This window comes from Mustela nigripes, chromosome 2 (genome assembly GCF_022355385.1).
Source record: "Mustela nigripes isolate SB6536 chromosome 2, MUSNIG.SB6536, whole genome shotgun sequence".
Taxonomy (NCBI): domain Eukaryota; kingdom Metazoa; phylum Chordata; class Mammalia; order Carnivora; family Mustelidae; genus Mustela; species Mustela nigripes.
This window is the reverse complement of record NC_081558.1, coordinates 136,023,703-136,041,530: the sequence shown is the minus strand read 5'-3', so window position 1 is coordinate 136,041,530 and position 17,828 is coordinate 136,023,703. Positions and strand designations below refer to the sequence as shown.

General features: G+C 35.8%; 1 protein-coding gene across 1 annotated transcript in view; it reads left to right on the top strand.

Moving 5' to 3' along the window:
* Positions 1 to 17,828, top strand: part of RSRC1 (arginine and serine rich coiled-coil 1) — a 412,534-nt gene that overhangs the window by 364,512 nt on the left and 30,194 nt on the right. The window lies entirely within an intron of this gene.

The following is a 17,828-nucleotide window of genomic DNA, read 5'->3' as shown; positions in this document are numbered from 1 at the left end:
TTAATTATCACTCTGAGACCTTTTCCTTTTCTAGCTTAGTGATCCTGAAACTCCATGTGTCTCACTGAAATCTGTGTGGACGCTAAGCTTCGCTTCCCAATTTGTTCTTCCATGCAATGATAAGCCAAGCAATTACTGGTTTATTGATTTTTCATCATGGCAAATTTAAAGTTGATTTTTTCCTGAAAAGGCAGGGGTGATTAAGTGTTTCCCCTCGGTTTAGTACAAGAGAGCTATGTGGCAGAATCTAATATCCTGAGGTCAACCTCTGCAGGCAGATAATACGGTGTCTTGGCCACGTGTTAAAGAGAGAAATCAGGGCTACAAATGTGATAGGATATATGTGGAGACAGTTTAATTTGCTCCATTTATATGAACAAGTCATGTGGCACATGCTTGGAAAACATCATTTTGAATGGGCTTAGAAGTGAGGCCCACGTGGGCAGAATGAGTGAGTACAAACAAGAAAGATGTTATTAGTTATTAAGGGAATTCCACTATCATTTTTAAATGAAAATAAGTAAACTATTGGTATCTAAGATGTTCAAAACATAGATGGAAATCCACACATGCCATTATGAAGATTTTCTGCTCTGTAAAATGTAAAAATAAATCACCTGTCCTGTAAGCAAATTATGATTAAGCTGTGCATACTAGTATAAAATATATATACATTCTAATCTCTTCAGGCATTTCTTCAGCAGTGGTATATTTTTGTGCTTTTCAGAGGTAGAAATTTTTTAATCAAATACCAATTCTTGACTAAAATAAATTATAAAATGCTTTGATCAGTATTTGGAAATCATATTATTTCATAGAAGTTACTAATTACTAGTTGTAAATAGGAGTAGAGAAAAATGGACATTATTGTGGGAAGCTTTAAATCTAAGAACAGTAAGAAGGCTCATCAATAATTTGATTGAATATTTACCATAATTCTTATATAAAATAAAAGTGTTCTCATTTTAGCTTTTCTACTTATAGCAAGCAAATATATTTGCTAGAACTTAAAAGAAGATGCAATTTTCTGTGATCATTTTTCTTAATCTGTTATTTGAAAGCTAAATATTTTACTGAAATGTTGAGTAAATTTAACCCAGTCCTAAATCTGCAGAGCCTGTTTTCAGCTGGTTTTATTATTTTTCAGTATGATTTACTCATTACTATTAGCAATCCACATAATTAAACCTTTATCAGTATGATTCAGAAATATTCTAATTGTCTTCCCCTGGTAACCTAAGAATGAAGATTGTAGGCTGCTTCATGTATCTGGTTTACTAAAAAGTCTACCTCGTTGTATCATCAGTCATTACATTACGTTAATTGTAGATTGTACTTTTGGTGAAGAACTGAAATAATGCCACATTTTTAATATTCAAATGTTTTTATTTCTTCAAAAAGATAAACATTTAAATCCCTTTGAAACTGGTGCTAAAAGCAAATGTTTTATTATGTACATTAAGCCAAGCTTAGTTCTGATTCTAATACATCTTTTTATATCTTGCACAAAGGATATAATATAAATATATTAAGATCATTAATAGCATCTGTTCTCTTTCTAAGCACCAAAGCCATGTACAGCCCCAGAGTTCTGCCTCTGATCAAGTACTGGCCTATGAATTAAAACCCATGTGGTTAGAATTAGATTGCACGTTCCATTCAGGAACCCCTTTTCTACTTCATCAGTGGATGAGCTCTGAAGTGTTGCGGTTTTTATTTTTTTCTCACATCTAACAGTAACTATCTGGCTACTTTTTGAAATTGGTGAATCTGCCACCTCAGAGTTATATTTTGAAAGATATGTGAATTATTTTTAGTCACGTGGCAGATTTACATGAGCTTATTTTCCAGTATAGGTTGACTCCTAAATTACACGAATATGATTTTCACTGACCTGAAGCTGTGATTTAAAGACATTTTCCCCTAAACCAATAAAAATTGCAGGAAAAAAAAAAAAACTTCTACCTTTAATTAAAAAGTTTTCTACCTGGGTTGATGTGACATTCACATGTATGTGAAACATCCATACAGTACTTAAAAGAATTTAGGACAGGATTTGAAAGGCTGTTTGTGAGCATCAGAAACAAAATTAATGTTTGGTTCAGCAAGTGTGCTTATTTGTTCAGCAGCCACAGTAATTCTCATTTCTCCAGGTATTAAACAGTACTGTACCACACATCTTCATCCCTTCCCCAGGACCATTCCAGATATTTGCAGACTAAGAAAATGGAAATATACTACTCTTTCTTTAAATGTCCTTCTCTCTACCAGCCTTTAACTGAATGTTAGTTTATATAATGACAAAGAGATAATTAACCCTTTACCTGACTTCTAGTGTTGGCTGAGCAACAGTGACCTCTTACAGTTAATGGTTGTTAAAAGGAAGAGGCCAGTATGGAAACTGCATCACTGCCTTGCTATTTCATTCATATCCTTTTGTTAGCAAAACCCCAAATCTCTTCCAAACACCATGTTAAATGTGAGGGCTCTGAAGATAAATAAGGCAAGGATCTTGCTCTAAAAAAGTTTGCAACCTATTGGGGAGATATGTCGTGAAATGTATAAAACAAAATAAATAAGTATAAAACCAAGTAGAAATAAGCTCCAGTAAAGAAATACAGGTAGACTGCCTGTGAGAAGGGAGAGATTACTTGCAACAGAGAGAATTGGGGAATGCCATGAAGAAATTGCTTACATTTTTCAAATCTGTCAGTATGAACAAGCTGGAGTAAACATGTAGGTGGTGGGGGAGGTGAGGGAATGGCTTTTGAGTGCTTTTACCAGTGCCTGTACCTAAGCATAGCTTACCTAATTTTAGCCCTACAATAGCCCTGTGAATTATGTGTTCTCATTTCGTAAGCAGGGAAACTCAACAATTTAAGTGACTTGCTCAAGGTCATACACCTAGTAAGCAGTAGAGCTGGAACTTGGAAATTCACGTTTTAACTTTCTACTCTAACTTTACACTTCATCCTTGGAACGATGTTAACAGCCAGGTAGCCTACACAGCAACTGGACCTTGATCTTGAATTTCACAGCAACGTGCTCTGAACTGTCCCAGTGCTTCCCAGACCTGGTATGCATCAGAATCATCTGAGGGTGGTTTTTAAGGTATTTAGATTCCAAACACCTTATGTCTTTTTGGAATTTTGAAGGCATCAACCAAAAGACCTGTATATATTCTTCAGGTTTCTGAGGTGATTCTGACTTTTTAGCCAGCACTGCTACACAAACATCTCTATATAGTTGAACTAGCCCGGTTACAACCATAATTTACCACATAGTGACAAGAATGAATATATAGTCATATATGCGTATTTAATCATATTTCTTTTGGTAACCAGTCATAATTATTTAAATATTTAATGGCACAATGTAGAAAGTATCAAAATTTCCAAATAAAACTTGCAGAATGGCTGTAAAGAAAACCCTACAGACAATAGTGGAGCACCCTTTTAAGAACACCTGCTTCACAGATACTCTTTTTTTTTTAAATTTTTATTTATTTTTTTTATTTCTTTTAAGTGTTTCAGAACACAGATGCCCTTTTTTAAAAATTTTTTTAAATTTCTATTCAGTGTACCAGAATTTATTGTTTATGCACCACACCCAGTGCTCTATGCAATGCGTGCCCTCCATAATACTTACCACCAGGCTCACCCAACTTCCCACCCCTTGCCCCTTCAAAACCCTCCGATTGTTTTTCAGAGTCCATAGTCAGTCCATAGTCTCTCATGGTTCATCTCCCCCTCCAACTTCCCTTCTCCTCTCCATCTCCCCTTGTCCTCCGTGTTACTTGTTATGCTCCACAAATAAGTGAAACCATATGATAATTGACTGTCTCTGCTCGACTTATTTCACTCAGCATAATCTCTTCCAGTCCCATCCATGTTGCTGCAAAAGTTGGGTATTCATCCTTTCTGATAGAGGCATAATACTCCATAGTGTATATGGACCATATCTTCCTTATCCATTTGTCCGTTGAAGGGCATCTTGATTCTTTCCACAGTTTGGGGACCGTGGCCATTGCTATGAATATTGGGGTACAGGTGGCCCTTCTTTTCACTACATCTGTATCTTTGGGATAGATACCCAGTAGTGCAATTGCAGGGTCATAGGGCAGCTCTATTTTTAATTTCTGAAGGACTCTCCACACTATTCTCCAAAGTGGCTGCACCAATTTGCATTCCCACCAACAGTGTAAGAGGGTTCCCCTTTCTCCACATCCTCTCCAACACATGTTGTTTCCTGTCTCAGAACACAGATACTCATAATAGCAGAGACATTACTGAGAGCAGAAACCTATAAACACCAACAACCCTGAGTTGAAAGATTCAGAAAAATTGTATTTTGAACATGAAAAAGTTTTAGGAATACCATAGACAATCTGTTTCTCTATCTCAGTCTTTTTATATATATGCAAGAGTGATATGTAACTTTTTAAACTCTATTTCCAATCTAAAAAAGCTCTTTCAGTAATTATTAAAAAAAAAATCCTAAGTGGTAAGAAAGCACTGTGCCGTGGTGTGACAGCTTTTTCTTTCTTACTGATAGGTGAAAGAATTGTGTTTTACAATCAATGGCACCTTAAGTTTGTTGAAATATGGGCGCCTGGGTGGGTCAGTGGATTAAAGCCTGTGCCTTCGGCTCAGGTCATGATCTCAGGGTGCTGGGATCGAGGCCCGCATTGGGCTCTCTGCTCAGCAGGGAGCCTGCTTCCTCCTCTCTCTCTCTCTCTCTGCCTGCCTCTCTGCCAACTTGTGATTTCTGTCTGTCAAATAAATAAAAAAAAACTTTTAAAAAAAAGTTTATAATATTAGTACCTCTGTTATATTATTTTTGTTGTCCTGTTTTGTCATTTAATTTCTCTGTTGTGACCTGCCATGTTCAGCTCAGACAAACAATTCTTTGTGATGATGACTGGCCAGAATATGTTTCTCAACCCATGCTGAGAATATTCGAAATTTTATACATTCAAGAGGAGGTACTTAGATATTAGCATATATCAAGATGTTATTAGCAACTTTAGAAACACTGCGAAGTGTCTATTATAAAAATAAAATTCCCTGATAGGTTTTTGTTTGGTTGGTTTGATTTTATTTAAGAGAAAGGGAAAGAGCGTGCATGCACGAGAGAGAAAGAGAGGAAACACAAACAGGCAGAGTGTCAGAGGGGAGGGAAAAGCAGGCTCCCCGCTGAGCAGAGAGCCTGATTTGGGGCTCAATCCCAGGACCCTGCGATCATGACCTGAGCCCAAGGCAGATGCTTAACCAACTGAACCACTCAGGCACTCCTCCCTGATAGTTTTTAAAATAAAATTTTCCTTTGACAGGTGAAAGAGGCCATTCCCACATTAACTTCTACAGTTAAATGAGTAGCTTATTTCTAACTAAGTTAAGCCAGGAGATGAGTCTCTTTGTTTAACACTTCTTAAAGTAAAAGTTAACATCCTGCCTTTATCTAATTGCTATCAAAGACATTAGCTTATTTGGCTGTAGCGTGATTCAATTGCATGAGGTCATGCAGCCTAGCTGTAATAACTTAAAGTGCTGTACTCGGTGATAAGAAAATATATTAAAATGCTCTCAGGTTCATTAGTTATTGCCTAAGGTCATGCTTTATAGTCAGTCCATTTACCAAAGTTTGTTGTAATAGCACTGACCTGAACTCACATTTTTAAGTCTTTTGATAGAAGAAACATATTAAGCTAATATAATGAGAAATTGTTTATATTCTAATCCACTTAAAGTTATTTATTTTCATTTTTCCCACTTGGTAGAAGAGTTGGAAATATGTTTAATGATATCCTGTCACTAAAAAATACATAAAAGATTTTTTCTTCAGCCTTAATTTTGAAGATAAATTTTAAAACCTTTAACAAAAAAATTCTGCTGTATAAATGGGAAGGCTTTGATTTCATTTCATTTTTACTTTGATTTCAAATCCTTCTCTATACTTTCATAAATAACCAAATGAGAGCGGGTCCCTCCAAGTCCACCCTTTGTATCCCTTATGAGCATGTGTTGCTTCATTAGGCTGGCTCAACCACCTGGTGTGGAATCTTCGGTCTCAAGAGACTCTGCCAACATCTGGCATTAGCTATGATCTTTATATGTATGCTTAGTGCCTCTATTGACATTTTATAAAGAAAAAGAATGTGGTATATAATTAAGAAATTATATATAGGACAATATATAAAATAAAGCTACAGTGGATCTGATATGTCATATTTTACATTACAGTAGATAGAAGAAACAAACTAGTAAACAGAAGATTAATAAGTATATCAAATTATTTTAGAGCTTAGTGTGATATATATAAAAGATACATTTATTTTATATGGAATATTATTGATTGAGATATTCATCTAGGGCCAAAATCCAGTCATCCTTAAAAAGAAGTTATATATTTCAATCTGCTATTAAACCTTAGTTGTATCTTTTTAGTATCATTTTTAATAGATTAAAAATATAGGATGATTTGATAGTAAAACAGGAAAAGGGATTGCTATTTTATTAACTTCCTGAAAGATTATGTAGTTGAATTTCTGAACTGGGGAATATTGAGATCATGTATGGAAGTGAATGTTTTCTTATCACAGGACAACCAAAGAACATCATCCATATGTCCTGAAAAAAAGGTAAAAGAGGGTATCGGATAACTATAACTGAACTGGTTACAAAAATATTATGGCTGGGGGTTTTTTTGTTTTTTTTTTAATTTTTTATTTTTTATAAACATATATTTTTATCCCCAGGGGTACAGGTCCGTGAATCGCCAGGTCCACACACCCCACAGCACTCACCAAAGCACACACCCCCCCTATGGCTGGTTTTTAAATGAAAATCTATTTCCTTGTTACCTTAAAGAATTTTTAAATAAATATAACAAAACAAAGTGATTATTTTTAGTGTAATTCTTTAAATTATCCTGTGTCCTTAAAGTGAAGCAAACAGACACCATGGGCAGAAAATAAAAGCAATGCTTTGTTTTTATAGATGGAGTCATTCCATGTAGTAGTATGTAATATTTTTATTAGAAGCGAATTATGAATGAATTATCAAATAAAGTATAGCTGTCATTTGTATCTATTTAATTTAGATAAGGTGAACATTAGACTCCATAGCATGTAGGTTTACTTACTGTATGGGACAATGTTAAGGTCATATGTAAGAGATCTGTGGGTGAGCAGAGAGAAATTTCTGCCTGGAGCCCAGAAGATGGAGACTCACTCTGATCTTAATCTGCTGACCTGCTGAGTGATCTTGATCAGTGTTCATATTATACATGTGCAGCTAAGATTATGAAGACTGTGCAGCTATTAAATGCATTACTTTTATAATTTAATGGGACAAAGATTAACAGCAGCATTGAGCACTAATTTAATATAACAGATTCACTAAGTGTAATTTTAGCAGTTGAAGACAAACCTAATAATTGAGGTGGGAAGTGAAGACATCATTTACTATTCTGATACTCAAGTGAGGTCAGTACGTTAAATTGTATAAAACTTTTGCTTTTCAAATATTATCTTTTTCTCCCTTATTTTGAGGTCAACTGAAACTGGTCATTTTATCATGGTTTTCCTGTTTAATGTGATTTATATAATAGATACCTCATTTCCTGTTGTCGAGTAGGAAATAGACCAGAAGAAAGAACTCTAGAGGAAGTAAAATAATAGCAATCACAGTACTTTCACTGAAAATGTCTCTGCTTCATGGAAGACTTTTTTAAAAATTTGACAGATAGAAAAAAATTGGTAAATATTCTTAATGTAGATCCTTACATTAAGTGGATATCTAGTGTATAAGATGTCTAGTACCTTATTTGTGGAAAGATGTAAAACTTAAACTGGCTTTCATAGTCAGATAATTGAGCCGAATTCTAAATTATTCAGGATTATGGGAATACCAGGATTTTGGCTCTTGGGTTTGTTTCTCCTGAGTAAGTGTAAGCTCTTTAGGCCCCAAATGATCTTGTTAAAATTATATTGTTTTTAACTAACTGGCAGTTCCTAAAAGTGGACCTAAATTTTTAGATAGATTTGATTTACCATTTAAAGTGTATAGCAGGGGCGCCTGGGTGGCTCAGTGGATTAAGCCGCTGCCTTCGGCTCAGGTCATGATCTCAGTGTCCTGGGATCGAGCCCCGCATCGGGCTCTTTGCTCAGCGGGAGCCTGCTCTCTCTCTCTCTGCCTGACTCTCCGCCTACTTGTGATTTCTCTCTCTGTCAAATAAATAAATAAAATCTTAAAAATAAATAAATAAATAAAATAAAGTGTATAGCAACATAATATTACTGGACAAATACCATTGCCTTCAGTAATCAAATTATGTGCTGAAATAGTGAAAATGAAGGTGCATCCATGTAATATTCATGTATGATCACCAGCACGTATCAATAGTCAAAACCATCAGTACTTTCAGTACTTTTGACACTGGTAGTAAGGGTTTACCTTCTATTTTGATAGATTGAAGAGAATTTTTCTTATCTCAATAGCGTTTGTTTATAAAGTTTTTTTTTAACTTCTGACATGTATTATTTGATGTAAGCCTTTCCTAACAGTGTTAAATAATAAGACAGTGGCTAAAGTCATAATGTATTTTCAATCAAATAGTACTCTCATTCTGATCGGATAGTTTCGAACAAATCTGCCAAAGCTACTCATAGGCTATTTTCACTACAGAACACTCTCTAGATAGCTGCAGATGGTGTGGAAAATTGATCTAAATGTGCTCTGCTCCAGGACACACCCAGAAGTAGGCAGGAGGTGGGGAGGTTCTCTTGTTATTTTCCCTTTCTTTTTTTCCTATAAATAAATTGCCAGTAAGTTCTGGTTAAATGACTTCTGTTCTCTGATACTTTTCAAGTTAACATTTCATTTCTAAGTGCCATTTTGTTCTTCTCTGTTCCATTAGAAATAAGTGAAGTCATAAAATGATAGAGCTGTGAGGAATCTTAAAGATCATATCCAGTTCAGCTGTCTCATTGCTGTCTTACTTTATAACTAAGAATTCATTTTCCCTCAACTCCTCCACTCCCCACCTCAAATAGCACGCCTACTCCCCGCTCACCAGATATGCGCTGTGGTAAAGAGGAAAAAGCAAAACCAAGCCAAGGGGAGCAAAGTGACTGTGGTTCAGAGAAAGATCTAAATGTCATCTTGCTTGAAAAAGCAGTCATTTCTCTCAGGAAAACTTGCTGTGGGGGGACAGTCCTTACTGCAGCAAGAGGTAGAAAGAGGCAGTCTAGTATCTTCTGTTAACTAGTTCTACTCAGTGGTTCCTGACCTGACTTTCAGGATGGCCTATACCTTCATTTTTCCTCAACAGAGTCAGGGAATTCTAGGAAGCAGATTGAAGTAGAATAAGACTTGTTAAATCCCTTATAACAAATGCTACAAGAAGCCCTAATCATCCCCTACTGAGCTGAAGCAGTAGGTCGCTGTTCACAACTAAGCAATTGCTGAGTGAGTAACTTGCCTTGGAGGCGTCAGTAACTTATTCTCTCAACTTGGGAGTAGAGGCTTTTGAAGCAATTTTAGTCAGGTCCCATATTCATGTTGTGAGGTTTGGACTTTTAATTTGTTTTCTGTTGAGGGATAAACATGGCAAGAAGAGTCTAAGCAGAGAATAAGAAATATTTTTTGTCCTATACCTTCCTTTTGGAGTTGCTTCAATAACAACTTGCTCCTGCTCCACAGAGAGCCAAACTAGAGAAAACAGATTTTTGGTTACATTCAAAGAAGTTACATTAGGAAAGATGTGAGGCTAGAATGAAAATTATATTTGAATTTGTTTTAAGAAAAGGGGGGGTTGGTTAAAGGTTTAGTAGTGAGTTCTTGACATTTCTTATTATTTCAGTATTATAATATTCTATCTTTTATCTTGAATGCAGTGAAATATTGTGTATTCTCAGGGCTTACTTAGCAAGCAGAGGAGCAAGGTGGCCCAATCAGAGCAAAGAAACCTATAATGTATTAATAATAATCACTTAATCCTATTTGCACTTTCTCACTACATTGTGGGGTTTTTTTTTAAGATTTATTTATTAATTTTAGAGAGAGAGCACAGAGAGGGGGGGAAGGGGCAGTCGGAAAGGGAGAGAAAAAAATCCTCAGGCAGACTCCCTGCTGAGCATGAAGCCAGACTGGGAGCTCAGTCCCAGGACCCTAAGATCATGACCTGAGCCCAAATCAAAAATCGGGTGCTCAATCTACTGAGACACCCAAGCGCCTTCTCTCTCATTTAATTTTATGCTCACAAGAATCTGCTTTGGTAGATAACATTTTACAAGTAAAGAAATTGAGCCTTAGAAAAATTGGAAAAAATTTTTGTAATCATGCTGTTAATAGGACCAGAGCCAGAATTCAAACTCAGTTCTTATATCCCAATTTTTTATTTGTTTTTATATGTTGTCTCAGTACCCATTTAAAAAAAAAGAATAAACTTTTTTCTAAACAACAGTTCACAAAGTAGAATATTTTTGTTGTCACGGAGCCCACTAGTCATTAAATCCACAGTTAGCGGTGAATACTTATTAAGTACGTTATACCTTATAAGATACGAACAAGTACTTCTGAAATGTTCCCCCTCTTCTCTTTTTGAAATTTGATTTTGTAGATACTTCTAAAGGTATATACATAATCTTAATTAATCACATTATATGTACTTTCTTTTCATAAAGCAGTACCTCCACTGTGAATTATTCATGCAACGTTTGGTCCCTGATTATGCACACACTGCCCTCAGTCACTCAGGAAGCTCAGGTAATGGAAATTTGTTTTAATGACAGCTTAAATCGGGGGTCAGTATACTACAGCCAACCTGCCAAATCCAGCCCACCACCTGATTTTGTAAATAAAGTACTATTGGAACAAAAGCCACACTCAGCATTTGCATATTGTCTGTGGCTGCTTTTGTGCTATAACAGCAGAAACTATTAGTTACGACAGAGACGGAATGGCCTGCAAAGCCCAACATATTTACTGTCTCGCCCTTTATGGGAAAAGTTTGCTGACCCTTGGCCTAAACCAATATCATAGTATTTCTAATATCAAAATATATTTTTGATATTTATCAAAATAATTGTGGAAATTATGAATATAATATAAATATTATAAATAATATAAATATATAATATATAATTTATAAATACTATAAAATACCCATATATATAGCATATACATGTATCTTCACACACATATGTGTATTGACAAAGTATACATAAAAGAAAAATTATCTGGAAATTATCTGTTCTTATGTGGTATCTGTACCCCTATACTCCTTCACCTAACTACTTTGCCCCGGTTATTAAATACTAGTATTACATTCCTAATAATACATATTGAGACTTAAATTTTATTTTATGAGTACTTATTCTTCCTATGAATAAGAACTTTGATTTTATGTATCTATCACATTTTTGTATACTTGAGGGGGTCCAGGTTTCTTTTTTTTTTTTTTTAAGATTTGATTTATTTGAGAGAGAGAGAGAGCAAGAGAGAGCACAAGCAGGGAGGAGAGGAGAGTTCGGGTTTCTCTTTGAATAGAATGGTTCTCAGACTGTGGTGTGCCTCAGAATTACCTGGAATTTGGCAGTACCACTCTCAGTGTGTTTGATTCAGTAGGTCTGGGACGGGAACTGATAATTGCATTTCTAACAAATATCCAGCTGATGATGAAGCTGGTCTGGGAACCACATTCTGAGAACCACTAGAACAAACCTTGAAGACGGTTAAAAAAAACCAAGGGTAGCAGGGACCCATGAATGCATTCACTGAGACAGCCTGAATCTTCTGAAAACTTAACCATACTTTCTAAGAGAGGGTCTGTGGCATTAAAAGGACTTGATAAGTAGGGATAAAAAAGCAAAATACAAAATAGTATATACTGTAGAAATGTGTAATGGTATAGTAAACAAATGTAAGGTAACATTCAGGAAAAAATTGTTAAGAATGGAAGAACTACTCTATATTATTTTTTAATTGAAAGACCTACATTCACATGCTGGCCTTTGTACTTACTGTTTGTGTGAACTTTGCTCCTTGACTGTATCACTTAATCACACTGAACTTGGATCTTTTTTTAAAAATAATTACTTATTTATTTTTTGAGAGAGAGAGAGAGAACATGAGCAGGAGGGGCAGAGGGAGAAAGAAACTCAAGCAGACCATGCTAAGTATGGACCCACTGCGGGGCTCAGTATCACAACCCTGAGATCGGGACCTAAGCTGAAACCAAGAGTCAGACACTAACTGACTGCACCACCCAGGTGCCCATGAACTTGAGTTCTTTGTGTACAAATGAAGAAAACAATGCCTATCTCACAGGAATTTTCTAAGGACTAACTATATGAAAGCATCTTGTAAAGTTTATGCAAGTGTTATCTGGGGGGTATGTGGTTTAAAATCTTGATTGGGGAAAGAAGTAAAGAGCCTATCCAATAGGAAATGATCCCATCATTAGAATAAAGGAGACCTTTAAAGTTTGTTAGAGGAAGACAATGATGAACACTGACTTTACTGAGTTATTCATTCATTAGATTCGTTCGTTATGTATTTCATTTAAATTCTGAGGTTCAGCATTCAAATTTCCATCAATTTGGACTGTTTGGACTTCGGAGATTTTCATTTGTCAAAACTGTTAGCTCATGGGTATTACTAATACAAATATTGATGTGTAGCTTTGGCCTGTTAGCTATCAATGGAAATCAGAAAATCAATGAACTTAATAGCTGCTCATTAGGTAGTTGATGCATTTGCAGGACTATGTTGAGTACTGTCAGTGAGTAATCAATTCAGTCAAAATCTATTATCAGATCACTGCCAGAAGTTTTTTATAATATACTGTTTTATTTATGACTTTATATAGCTACCACAGCACTTTTTTACGAAGCAGTCTTTAGTCTTATGGGACTCATACTGCTTATCATTTGTGGTCTCTTCACCCAGTTGGAAGCACCTACCAGCTAGGAGTTACTGTTCCTAGAGTAGCCCTCTCTTGGTGTAAGTAGGGCTGTAGCTCTCAGATGAGCTTCTGCCCTAGCATTAATTCCATCTAGTCCATTCACTCAGCCAGTTTATACTTCAGGAATTTCTCCTGCGTGCTAAATACAATGGGAGTACATATATCTGGGCTTTTTTGTAGCATATCAGCTATTAGGGGGAGGAATACACTAAACTATAATATAAGGAGAATAAAATAAATGCCATGCTGGGGGGGTTCCAGAAACAGTAAACTCGAATCACTTGGATTTGGGAAGACTTCATAGGGAGCGGCATTTGATCTGATCTACTTTTGCAGAAGTAAAATTCACTCTGTGAAGACTAGAGTATTAGACAGCCTGAGGGAAGAACTTGAAAAGAAGTGTTACATGCTTTAGAAGTTAAGAGAAGAGTTCCCAATCAGACTTACAGGTCTAGGGAAGATTTCTGGAGAAGGTAAATTGTAAGGGATTGAAGGTTAGGGAATAAGTAAGAGTGATCCAGATAAAAAGAGGAAAGGATAGAAATGTACTAGAGAGAGGACATGGCATTTGTGAAACCTAGAGATAAGGTGACATAGTTCCTCAAATAACTGAGAACTGAATGAAATTTAGTATGGCTGATATCAAGTGATTCATGTAGGGAATTGATAGTCTCCAAGTAGAGGCCTTACCATGCAGATTTATAAACCCATCCGTGAGGCCCCTGGGTAGCTCAGTAGGTTAAGCATCCGACTCTTGATTTTGGCTCAGGTCATGATCTCAGGGTGGTGAGATCAAGCCCTGTATGGAGCCCGCATGGAGTCTCCTTGAGATTTGCTCTCTCCCTCTGCCCTCCTCCATTCACACTCGCTCACACTCTTTCTCTCAAATAAAAAAAACTTTTTTAAACATTTTATTTATTTGAGAGAGAGAGAGAGATAGTGAGAGAGACCATGAGTAGGAGGGAAAGGGAGAAGGAGGTTCCCTGACATGGGGCTCCATCCCGGGGTCCTGGGATCATGACCTGACCCATAGGCTTAACTGACTGAGCCACCCAGGCGTCCCAATAAATAAATAAAATCTTACCAAAAAAAAAAAAAAAAAAAGGAAACAAGCATGTCCTGTGATCCCCCATCTAAAGTAACCTCCCTTAAACCCACAGTCATCATCCTCTTTCTCTTTTTCCCTTCATAGCCAGATTCCTTCTATAGTCATAGTTTCTACTACTTTACCTCTCATTCACTCTAAAAGATATACCAGCTTTACTGAAATATAATTCAGGTACCATGCAATTAATTCATTTAAAGGATATAATTCAGTAGCTATATTATATTGAAAGGGTTGCTTAACCATTACCCAATTTTAAACCATTTTCAGCTTGTCAAAAAGAAACCCTGTACCCATTAGCAGTCACTCCTTTCTACCTGTGTAATTTGCCTATGCTGGACATTATGTATAAATGAAGTCAGTATATGGTGTTTTGTGACTGGCTTCTTCCACTTAGCATAATATTTTCAAGATTCAGCTATGTTGTAGCATGTATCAGTTCTTCATCCCTTTTGTGGCTGAATAATATCCCATTGAATGAATTTACTACACTGTTCATTTAATGGACATTTGAAGTTGTGTCTCCTTTTGCTTATTATGAATAAGGCTACTGTGAGCATTCATCTCTAAGTTTATGTGCAGTTGGATATATTTTCACTTCTCCTGAGTATATACCTTAGAGTAGAATTTCTAGATTATGTGGTAACTCAATGTTTACCTCAATGTGAACTGCCAGACTCTTTTCTGTTTTAAATAGATCTACAGAGTATAATGCTAAGTGAAATAAGCCAGTCAGAGAAAAACAAATACCATATGATTTCACTCATATGTGGAATTTAAGAAACAAAACAAACAAACAAAGTAGGGGAAAAGACAGAAACAAAACAAAATTAAAAAAAAAAAAAACTTAACTATAGAGAACAAACAGATGGTTACCAGAGGCGTGGTGGGGGGGTAGAATGGGTGAAAGAGGTAAAAGGGATTAAAGTACACTTATCTTGATGGGCGCTGAGTAATATATGGGAATCCTGAATCACTGTATTTTACACCTGAAACTGATACAACTCTTTATCAACTATACAGGAATTTTTGTTTTTTAAATGTTTTTTTTTTAAAGTGGCTGCACCATTTTATATTACCACCAGCAGTGTCTGAGGGTTCCAGTTTCTCCACATCCTCACCAACATGTGTTATTGTCTGTCTTTTTTATTATAGCAGTCCTAGTGGATATAAAGAGATAGCTCAGATTTTTAATTTTCATTTCCCTAATGGCTAATGATAGTGAACATCTTGTTTATGGACTTATGAGCATTTGTATATATTCTTTGAAAACAATGTTTGTCTATTCAGGTCCTTTGCCCACTTTTTAATTGTGTTATTTGTCTTATTCTTACTTAGTGTAAGGGGTTTTTTTTAATCTTCTGGATATTGGCCTTTTATAGGTATATGACTTGCACATATTTTCTCCTATTTTGTTAATTGTCTCTTCACTTTCTTGATGGCGTTCTTGGAAGCACTGAAGTTTTTCTTTTTGATGAAGCACAGTTGATCTCCTTTATCTTATGTCACTTGTGTTTTTGGTGTCACATCTGAGAAGACTTTGCCTATCCCAGGGTCTCAAGGGCTTATATTTTACTCTAAGACCTTTACAGTTTTAGCTCTTACATGTAGCTTTGGGATCCATTTTGAGTTCATTTTTGTGTGGGTGTGAGGAAAGAGTTCAACTTCATTCTTTTGTGTGTGTTTATCCCATTATCCCAGTACTATTTGTTGAGCTCATGCACTTTTTAAAAAATTTTTATTATTAACATATAATGTATTATTTACCCCAGGGGTACAGGTCTGTGAATCATCAGGCTTACACATTTCACAGCACTTACCATAGCACATACCTTCCCTGATGTATATAACCCAACCACCCTCTCCCTACACCGCCCCCAGAGTTCATTCACTTTTAAACTATTTTTATTAAGTATGAAATACATTTAGGGACGCCTGGGTGGCTCAGTTAGTCAAGCGTTTGCCTTTGACTCAGGTCATGATCCCAGGGTTCTGGGATCAAGTCCCAAATCGGCCTCCTTATCAGCAGGAATCTGCTTCTCCTGCCTTCCGCTCCCCCTGCTTGTGCTCTGTCCCTCTCTCTCTCTCCCTGATAAATAAAAAAATCTTTTAAAAAAATATGAAAAAAATTCAAAGGCATATTTATATTATATATGAAAGGTATAAAACAGTAGTAACACAGACACCTGCAGACATCTCCCAACCAGAAATACAGTGGAGCCCCTTGCAATGCTCTCCAATCTGACCTATCCTGAATTTTGTGCCTGTTATTCTCTTGCTGTTCTGTGTGTTTCACTACCTTTGTGTGTATTCCCAATAATATAACATTCAGTTTTAGATGCTTTTAGCTTTTTATAAGTGAAAAAATAGTGTGTGATTTTTTTTATGACTTGCTTTCTTTTTCTATTCAATATTATTATACACATCCTTGTGCTTATAGTTGTAATTTATTCATTTTAATTCTTGGAAACTATTCTCTTTTACAAATATACCCAAAGGTACTCATTCTCCTGTTGATAAACATTTGGATTGTTTCAGATTTTTTGCGATCACAAACATTGCTGATAGAAACATTCTTGTTCCTCTGTCCTGGTGCTCATGTGCAAGACCTTTTCTAGGGCATGTGTGTCTCTAGAACTTCTGAGATATAAGGTAGAAACATTTTCAGTTCTACCAGAGAGTGCCCAATTGGTACCAAAGGGGTTGGGGCCAGTCTGTACTCACAAAAGTATCATATGGCATTTCTGATCACTTTACATCCTTGTTAAACTTGGTATTTACAGGCTTCTTTATTTTTGCCAATGTGTGGTCTTATTGCCACAATGGTAATTTTACAGTTACAGTGGTAACTGTAAAATGGTGTCTAATCTTGGTTTGAATGAGCATTTCCAAGATTACTAACGGAATTGAGTTTCTTCTAAAGTATGTGTTGGTCATTGGTATTTCTTCATCTGCAACATGCCTGTTCAGGTTCTTAATGCATTTTTCTATTGGTTTCAGCATTTTCAAATTTTTTGTCAACAATTGTGTTATAGATATCTTCTCTTATTAGGTTTTTATGTATTTGAGTTTATCAGTCCTTCCTTTTATGTTTTTAATTTTTTTTATGTCCTATTCTATAAAAATTCTTCCCTAATTCAGGGTCTTACACATATTCTCCTTCACTGTCTTCTAAAAATTTTGTCTTTCATAGTTAAATCTTTAATACACCAGCATTGATTTTGGTATACAGTGGACTGTAGGGGGGGTCCCAATTTTTCTCATGTGGGTAACTGTTATTCCAGCATCATTTATTGAATATGCTTTGTTTTTCCCTGCTGAACTGTGATGCCAGCACCTTCATCACCCAAGCTTCTCAATGTGTGTAGAGTATTTCTGGCCTCTCTGTCTTGCTGTATGTCCTGCTTGATCAAATTAATTATCCCTACACTAAGAGTGTTATGTATTAATTACTAGCTTTATAATAAGTCATGATATCTGGTAAGACAAGTGAGCCAGTTCATATTTCTCCATATGAATATTTTGGTTATTTTTAATCTTTACTTTTCCATATATATTTGATAATGAATTTTTTGAGATTCACTAAATTGATAAATGAATAGACTGACCATTTGATATGCTGGGATTTTTATTGAAATTATGTTGAATCCATAGATTTGGCAAGAAATGATATCTTTATGATATTGTATCTTCTTATCTTTGAACATGGAATAGCCCTGCATGCTAACTCAGGTCATCTTTAGTGTGTGTTAGT